The sequence below is a fragment of the Apium graveolens genome, chromosome 7, assembly GCF_009905375.1.
Source record: "Apium graveolens cultivar Ventura chromosome 7, ASM990537v1, whole genome shotgun sequence".
NCBI lineage: Eukaryota > Viridiplantae > Streptophyta > Magnoliopsida > Apiales > Apiaceae > Apium > Apium graveolens.
The window spans coordinates 185,386,913-185,393,853 of record NC_133653.1 but is presented as its reverse complement, the minus strand read 5'-3'; positions in this window follow the sequence as shown (position 1 = coordinate 185,393,853).

Here is a 6,941-nt window from a genome sequence, read left to right as displayed (position 1 = left end):
ACAAGTGCAGATGACTTAGTAGTTGTTCAATCACTTTTAGGATTGAGGGAAGGGAGTGACATGAGTGGGAGGATGGGTTGCTCCCAGGCAAAAGAAGAGATTGAGAGTTCATCGATGCATACTATTTCTTCAAGTGAGTGAGTGGAGTCCCACCTTAGTAGGTGAAGGTGATGGTGTGAATGATGTGAGATAGAGGGAACCCCTGATGCAAGAAAAGAGAGATAAAGAGAGAGCAAGTACTGGTGATATAAGGGTGGCGGCCATTGCTAGTGAGTCAATGGATGTCAGTGATGCAGAATGGGAAAGGTTATATCAGCAAGAATACAGGGTTGGTATAGATTCCATTTCCCTGGATGCTGAGACATTTACTCACCTTATTGCAGCCTATCCAACTTTGGTGGCTCAGGACAATGAGGAGGCTGAAAGGACCTTGAATCTCATTCACACAACTGCATCTATGCAAAGGTCCAATGATGCCATTTCAAGCCTGCCTCCTGTAGCTGAGGATGTCTTTCAGTATGAAGATGATGTTGATGATTTAATGGATGATGAGTATGGTGATGAAGCTAGCACTAACTTAGGGGGAGATGCAAGCCCTAGAAATACAACAGAAACACCTGATTGGATACTCAGTAAGGATTGCAGCTCTCATCACTTCACCTCTATACTCTTTAAACTGATCAATCAAACCCAGACAGCAATACCAGCCACTACAAATGCAAATACAAAATCACTTCTTCAAACTCATCTAGAGTCCCTCCAACTTTACAGAATTCAAATCCTCAGACAGGATCTAGAGTTGGATGGTCTCAAACTTCCCATTGATGAAGTCAAAAGGATGTGTCTACAAGGATGGATGAGAAGCTTTCTGTAGCTACTATGAGAGAAATTCAGCTCAAGCTCAGGAAACAAAGTGACCTAGCATGAAAAGTTGAGGCTTTGAGCACAAGAATGTCAAATATTGAAGACTCAGCTGCCAAGATACTTCACCATCGAGAAACTTAGAATCAATTACCTGTACAGGGAAAAGTGTGAGATTTACATGGATCATAAGAGTTTAAAGTATATCTTTACTCAGAAAGAATTGAATATGCGACAAAGAAGGTGGTTGGAATTGATGAAAGATTATGATTGTGCGATAAACTATCATCCTGGAAAGGCAAATGTGGTAGCAGATGCTTTAAGTCGCAAGGAAAGGTTGAATATGTTAACGTCATCGGAAGAATTGATTAAAGATTTTGAAAAGATGGAAATAGAGGTGCAGACTCCAGAATTTGGAGGTGAAGCTATATATGCAATGTCATTTAAACCTGAAATTTTGGAAAAGATTCGATGTTGTCAAGAGCAAGTAATCAATCGCGAAAAGGATAAGTTGACATGCCGCCTTATGAAGCATTGTATGGAAGAAAGTGTAGGTCCCCTACTTATTGGGATGAAGTTGGTGAGCGCAAATTAATTGGCCCAGAGCTAGTTCAACAAATGAAGGAAAAGGTCGAAATGATTTGAAAGAGATTAATTGCAGCTCAAGATCGACAAGCAAAGTACGCAAATCAAGAACGTAAAGATGTGCAATTCGAAACTGGAGACAAAGTCTTATTAAAGATATCTCCTTGAAAAGGTTTAACCCGATTCGGAAAGAAAAGAAAGTTGAGTCCTAGGTATATTGGACCATTTGAAGTATTGCGTCGAGCTGGGAAAGTGGCATATGAGTTGGCGCTACCTCCGCAAATGCAACATCTGCACAATGTATTTCATGTATCTCTTCTGAAGAAGTATAATACTGATGCGAGCCATGTGATCGAGTTGGAACCAGTGGAAATCCAACCAGATTTGTCCTATGTGGAACAGCCAGTTCGAATTTTGGACCGAAAAGAGAGGACGCTTAGAAATAAAGTTGTACCTCTAGTTAGAGTGTTGTGGAGAAATCCATTAGTTGAAGAATCGACTTGGGAATTAGAAAGCGAAATGAAAGAAAAGTATCCCCATCTATTTGCTTAGATTAGATTCTGGGGACAGAATCCTTTTAAGGAGGGTAGATTGTGACGACTAAGAATTTTGCGACGTAATTAAGTCAATAAAGTATGCTTTATGTGATGTGATTATAATTATGTGACTAAGTGCTGATTAATTGTATTTTCTGTATATTAGAATATAGGAGCGTAAATAAAAATGTTCCAATTTAAAGAGTCAGCTTAGGAGCTAAGCTGTGTCGTCGGGCCGTCAGGAAGAATGGAACCCGTCCTAATAAGGAGTTAAAGAATATAAAATGTGAATTATGTGTGATTGAATGAAATGTGTGTTTAAATAAAGTATTTCTTCCTAAGTGACGTGTCGATTGGTAATGATAATGAGAAGCGTAATCGAAACGCTGAGCGTCGGGCCGTCAGGCTGAACGTGACCCGGTACGCGTAGAAAAAGATAAAAATTAAAGAGGGATAAAATCTATGATCAGACCAGAGTCATTATGTGATCTTATATGTGTGATTGCTTGTCTGTGTGCATGACTATGTGCTCTGTGACATTTTTTATGAATTTAAAGGAATTATTTGATTTAAATAAAGGTTTATTTAACCTTCGCGCATTTTTATAAAATTATCCGAGTAAGATAAAAACATGGGATTTGTTTTGTTATCTTCATAGTAGTCCTAGAGACTTTTTAAAAATGATGAAAGGATTTATTTGGTGGTTTTTGTATTTTAAATTGATTTTTAAGTGGAAAAGTGTTATTATAAGCTCGAACTTGCGAAAATCATATAAAATTAACCGTTCGCTCAAAAATCTATTATGAGTAATGGTTGGAAAGCTAATTTCGAGATCTACATTTCAAAATCATCAATCGCTATAATTTCCAACTTTCTGAGAGAGATATATTTATTTTTCCACCAATAATCTATGGGAGTAAAAAGAGAAAGAAAAATCACTTTATAAAAGGGAATTAGAAATGTACCAAATTGCCCTTGATTTTGATTGAGTATAAAAATCATCCTTTCCCCCCCCCCCCTTTTCTTTCTTTTTTTCCTGAGCACATCAATCTCTCTTCTCTCTTTCTTTCTCACACTCTCTCTCGGCTACTCTCTCTCTCTCTCTCTCTCTCTCTCTCTCTCTCTCGGTTCATCTTCTTTTCTCTAGGTAAACTCCTTGTTTCTTTGATAACTCTCACCAATCCTTCTCAAAATCTCTTGATTAACACATGTAAGTGATTATTGGAGTGTGCATGTGTGTGTTTATGCTTGCATGCGAAGTATGTGTGTGTGTGTTCGGGTTCGGTTTTGAGCCGAGACCCGGGGTTTACTTGATCAATTCTTGTTTCTGTGATTATTGAGATGAAATCATATTGCATGTAGTGTTGCTGCATTGTTTTTAGAGAATCGGAGGTTTTATGGTTGGATACCCTCGAATGAGGGCACCACCGTGAAGCCACCGCCACCGGTGATGAACTCCGGTGAACGGGTGGTGAGTTGTGATGTTAAAAACTGAACTCTAATACCATAAAATTTGATTTTGGTGTTTGCATGCTTGGATCGTTTAAATTTCAAAAAGGGTTTTGATTTCCAAAAGTTAAATTGATAAGTGTTTATTAGAAATGAGTTGTCGATTTGATTATGGGTTGATTTATGATTTAAGGATTAAGAGAAATCATTTGCATGTGTTGTTTTCTTGAAAAACCGGAATGGTTTTGATCCTTGGAGTGATTGATTTGATTTTTCTTGTTGAATAAAGTAATTATGGATTGTTATTAAAATGGTTAATGGATTAAAAGGAGTGAAATTGTTATTGCATGCTAAGTTTTGGTCCGGGTTTGGTACTAATAAAAAAGGAATTAAAATTTTGTAACTTGATTCTTGGTTAATTAGCTAGTCTTGAGATTTGCATGTTGATTTACAAGAGGAATTATTGATGCATGTTAAAGTATAGCCTTGCATGTAAATGTCGAGTTAAAAATAAGCTAAAAAGGATGAGTGTTGGAATAATCTCAAGTGTTTAAGCAAATCTAATGCTTGCATGTCAATGTTCGACCTTTGAATCGTGTTTTGTGAATATAGCCGAATGGAATGTAGGAATAAAAGGAATTGATTTGATGCTAAGTCAATGCATGAGTAATTTTAGAGATTATGTGATTTATATGTTTATTTGGGTTCGAATTTTGATGTTAAAAGAGAAGAGAATGATTCTTTTTAAAGATTTTTGATTATGTTATATGTTTATGTGAGCTAAGGTGGAGATTGATTGATTTTGATAACCATAAGTGATAGTTATGGTCATAAAGGTTTAGTTGTGAATAAATCGTGTACTCGTAAGAATTATATTAGTGTGATTTGAGAAATAACTAAGGTTAAGCAAGTACTTTCGATTGTTATGTATATAAAGATATAAAGGTTACGAGAAAGGAATGTGTTATGTGTTATGTGCTTATGTGTATAAGCTATATTCGTATACTCGAGTCAAGGATATAATCGAGTTATCGTAATTGAGTGATCGTTCCGGGAACGAGAGTTGAGAAACTGATTAAGGTTTTGGTTTTGATTGTAGATTCAGAGCGTGAGGGCATTCAGGCTAGGAAAGGAAAGAATATACTAGATGGCAGTAGTTCAACCTTCAGGAAAGCAAATTCAGGCAAGTAACTCTGATTACTTGTGTAAATGGTTATAAAGAGAATGGTGTTCATACCATGTAGAGTATTGAACTGTTTAATTGTGAAACCCTGATATTGATTTGAGATACCCTTTCTTTGATCTTGATAAACTGTTATTGATAAGCTTACTGATTCAACCCTTTAGAAATATGTCTATTCTGTTCAAGTTATTTATTAAGCCATGAATTGTATTGAACCCTATGATTATCCTTGTGAATCCTATTTAATGATACCTTATTTCCTGATCACCCTATTGATCCCTAAACAGATGTTGATCCTTCTAACTTAAGTGCCTTGTTATACTTGATACAGAATCCTTAAGAATTGTTCCTTGCTTATCTCTGAATCACTCCCTGAACTTTGTTTATCTTAAAATCTGACTTAAGAATGAGTTTCGACTCGAAAGAGTCCGAATGATTTCATATTCTTGGTAATGATAAAATGGATTTTAGAAAACCTATTTGTTTTTCCAACTCAAGGTTTTCCAAATGAATTCCTGATGGATTGGATTGGGACGTAAGAGGCTAGTGGGACTAGTCCAGTCATGGTAAGAGGCTAGCGGGGCTAGTCCAACTTAAAGCTAAAATTATGCCGATTGGTACCTTAAAGACCGGATGGAGGTCGGTACGGGCTGATCACCCGTATTATAATGAAATGGAAAGATAAAGTGATCCAATCAAGGGTTCTAAATGTTTATTTAAAAGGGAACTGAAACTTTCTATTCAGTAAATTGATTCTTGAAAAATGAAAATGGTTTATATTGTTTTGAAAAAAGTTGATTATGTCAATGTGAAGCTTAAAGCTCGAGAACCCTGATTCTTAAATCTGTTGATCATATGATTGATTCCATATATTGAAATAATGTTGCTTTCCTATTTTTGAAAGATCTATTCTGATCCTTTAATGATTTGTGATGAATGTCGGCTTTCGACCTACGTTGAGCCTTGTTCCTTAAAAGCTCCATATTGTTCTTTCAAAACCTTTCCTTAACCCAAAAGCTGGAAATCTGCCACCTAGAACTAATAAAGTAGAATGCCCTGAGTTTAGTAAAGTATATCGTGATTTGATATCGTAGAACTGCTTTATAGTTACTTGCTGAGTTTTATACTCATATGTTTTGTTTTAATCTAACCATGGCAGTTAAGCAAGAAGATGGCCAGGCTTAGGTGCACTGCTCGTAAGAGCGTACCTGGTGGTCCCTACCGTGTTAAGGGCTTCCGGTTTCCAGAGCAGGTAGTGGTATTTTTGAGTGAGCACGCGCCTAGAAGGAAATCTGTAAAGATACAATGGGTAATATGTCGGTTCCCAGCCGGAATCGATATTGTTTATTTAATAATATTTTGGTGTTGTAAGTTATATCTTATGATTGGTAGTTGTAATCTTGTCTCATACTTTATCCTGTTGATCATGTTAGTGGTTAATCGGGGTTTATGCTTATTTAATTATTAGAGTAAAGGTGTGTGAGTCCTCATTTCCGAACCCCAAGATTGAGGGCATCACAAGTTGGTATCAGAGCTACAGGATCTAGTCCCCGAGATAAGTTAGGAATAAAAAGGGTATTTTGGGAATATATGTATATCGCGAGAGAGTTTGACTCATATAGAGTTGAGTTAGACGATTAGGTATAGTCTAAGGAAAGTGTTTATTGGTGAAGGGGAAGCTAGAGTTAGGGTGTGAGTCAGCTGGAAGCTTTATTTAACCCTAACATTATTTCTTGGTTGTTGTTTTGTGTTTGCTCTCAGGATCCTAGTAGTGGTAGTGATTCAGACTCAGAGATTAGTTTGACTGGTACCCCAGTGGACACCATTCCACCCTCTCCAGAGGAGCCTATGTATGTTAGTTCAGACCCAAAGGAGGACCCTTCTGAGAGTAGTGAGATCCCTATGCAGATTTCACCCTTGAGGCCAGATTCAGAGACCCCTGCCCCTGAGCCAGAGTCTGAGATGCGTAAGACTGTACCTGTTAGTGTTGGTGGCAAGTTAGCCCAGGATCGAGACTTTGTGTACTCCCGCATTCCTGAGTTGGGAGCTTTGGTGGATAGGCTAGCCAGAGAGTCTAGGCAGAGTGCTTCAGTTATAGATGATGAGTGGCGAGTTCGGGTGAAGATGGTGGAGCAGGTAGCCAGAAGGAGATTGGATGAGGGACCATCCACTAGTGATGCTGATGCTGAGGCCCGGAGGCTGCATAAGATCATTCGCTAGATGTTGGTTGTGTTGAGAGAGATTTTAGATGATTAGACGAGACTGTTGGTTGAGCCCATAGATTGTTATTTTTCAGCACCAGTAGGCTTTGGGATACTTGGTCAGAT